Here is a 2890-nt window from a genome sequence, read left to right as displayed (position 1 = left end):
CAATGTCAAGAATTATTTTTTACTTTTAAATAAAAAAAACATGGCTTTGATTCAGTAATATATTTTAATTTCAGTGGATTGATATATTTGACCCTCAGCTTTGGGATATGCATGAAGATTGCTATCGCAGTTTACTGATACAGTTCAGTCAACCACTCAGATGAAGCTGAATTGTCTGCTGAATCCCATAAATCTGAACATATACCCAGTTTTGTTTTGGGCAGAGAATATGTGACAAGCTCTCTGCCTCCTTTTAATCTTTACACATTGTAAGAAGAAACAGTCTATTTGTTCCCTTTTCTCTGCCTGATTCCACAATACATTTGGTTTTCATAGAGCAGAGGTCTGTTTCACAAATCCAGGAAAGCGGATTTGGCCGTTATCCTGGTTTTCCGGATATCCTGGCTGAATTAAGCCAGGCTAGAGAAATGGCTGATAAAGAAACTCAGGATGACATATAAGTTTTCGCATGCTCCCCCGAAAGAAGGATGACACTTTACTGATGAATTTCAGGGTGTTTCCACAGCTGATAGTCCGGTGGACTCGGTTTGTTTGCAGACCAGAACTGCAACATTTGTTACATTTTCAGCTGATTATATTACGGCTGAGAGAATTGCTGATGTTTTAATATGTACAATACGTGTTCTTGTCCCTGCGSGATATAAATYTATGAACAGTTTGATTTGTGTCAGTTCATCCAAAATGCAAGAGAGGACTAAGCAAATTTTTATTTTATATTGGTCAATAATTAAATTTTATATAAGTGCAGTYGTTAAAATTAGTTTGTAAAAATGTAACAAACTGCTTCTATACTTAATGAGATATTTCATACAATCTGATGAGTGTTAARAATATCAACACATTCTACAAATAGTTAGTCCAGTTTTTGTTGTTTATTGGTTTTAAAGATGACAGTGCGCCACAGCAAAGGGAAAATAAAACTGACAAACAGTCCAAAATAGAGCTAGTGTTAAAACAACGCTAGTTTTCATAATATAGTTCATAATACARATTTAATTTTTAACCTTGAACAGCAATATTTTTTATCTTATTATTGTGTGCCAATGTTTTTTTTTGTACATATTGAGGTTCGTGAACTTTTCAGTTTTTTGTAATCCACTTTAATTTGTGTGTGTTTGTACAGAAGTCCCATATGTATACAGAAAATGAATAAATAATAATGTAAAACTTGTTTTGCTTGCTTCCTCTGTTATGGTTTTAAGTTCCAGTTCTACCCACACAAGTTTCAGGTCAAGTTAAACATACTGCACACACCAGTAATGTTGATTAAAAAACACAAATATTAATATCAATATCAAGAATGTTTTATTTWGCCTACTTTATTGTATAAAACTGTTTTAATGTTTAGCTTAAATATTTCCTCCTACTGAAAGGGTTTACCTTATGTAGACCCGTCCTCAGCTCCACCGCCCTGCCCGCCCTGCCTGCCGTGGTCCTGCATAAAAAGTTCAGTCAACTGACGAGCAACAAAAGGAGTAGCTCACAGCCAAACAACACTAACCCCATTATCTACCTGCCTCTCCCCCCTCACAACACGCACAGACCTTTTTGTGAAAAGAGGTGAGAGAAATGCTATCAGCACCTTCTGTGTAATTACAGCGACTCAGGTGACATCTTACACCGACTAAAAAGGCAGAAAGAGTGTGTGTAAGAGTGTGTGWACGCTGTTTGTGTGGACTAAAGTCTTTTCACAGGGGAGAAAAGTTAGACAACAAAGGAGGTGAAGGATAAATTTTAGGGAGGAGAAAGAATGAGTCGGCATGTCGACTTTCTGAAGACCCGAACCTGATCCATCCAAGCAGGTGTCTGCGTGTGTGTGCRTGTGTGTGTGTGTGCATTCATGAGTTGGAATTTTCAAAGATGAGCATGTGCTTGTTGATGGGCACAAGTGTCAGGTTCAGGTGAGTTTCTTTGCTCATATGCTTTTTTATTTTTTTTCAGAAAGTTATCCTAAAAAGCTCAAGCGTTTTATTGAACATACATTACATTGAGGAATTAGGAGAAATTTATTTATTTTTTTTTAAAGATTTTTTTGGCTCTAGTGGCCTTTATTTGATTGACAGGAAAGTGGGTAATGAGAGAAGAGGGAAGACATGCAGCAAAGATCGCCAAGGTTAGGAATCGCACCTGCGACAGCTGCGTCGAGGACTAAGGCCTCCATATGTGGGTTGTGCTTAACCCCTGCACCACCACAACAAAACATTTTTAAAACTGAAATCCAATTTAGTGTAAAACAAACCTCAGCAATATAAAATAAGTGTAACTCAGAATTAATTTCAGGATGACAGTCGGGAAGCTGACATGGTTTAAATCTAAATAAATACCAACAAAGAAACAAAAAACAAGCAAAGGAAAATGAAAACAGAGATAACCTTAGACTGTGCTAAACTTTACGGTTTTTATTGACGTARCCAAGGTAACAATATAWTATCTAGCTGAAGTTTAGATTAGGWTTCATACATAGTTGAACCAGTTATTTAATTCCATTGTATTGAAAATCTGAATCTTGTGGTTGCAGTGGAGAAAATGGTGTTACTCCATGATGCCTATTGTAAGAGGCCTATTTGCTTCTCTCTTCTACATATTTGCTTTTTTTTGTTTTTCTGAAAGTTCAACATATTCATATTACCTGGAGATCATAATGGAGATCATARTGGCTGCAAAGTCCTGCCACCATTCTTCAGGTACAACCTCAGTGTCTCTAATTAGAAGAAGTCTTAGAGCTGAATGACTGCAATGCAGTGGTTTTATAGATACAGATGATCTTAGAGTGGTTCCTTGTCAGTCACAGGTGCCTGCAGGTCACTGGGAATCAACCTGCTTTTTCATGGTCCAGATACTAGGGGGGACACACCATGGACAGGGGTAC

The sequence above is a fragment of the Poecilia reticulata genome, linkage group LG22 (genome assembly GCF_000633615.1).
Source record: "Poecilia reticulata strain Guanapo linkage group LG22, Guppy_female_1.0+MT, whole genome shotgun sequence".
Lineage (NCBI taxonomy): Eukaryota > Metazoa > Chordata > Actinopteri > Cyprinodontiformes > Poeciliidae > Poecilia > Poecilia reticulata.
The sequence above is the reverse complement of the archived record's forward strand: the minus strand, read 5'-3'. Positions refer to the sequence as shown.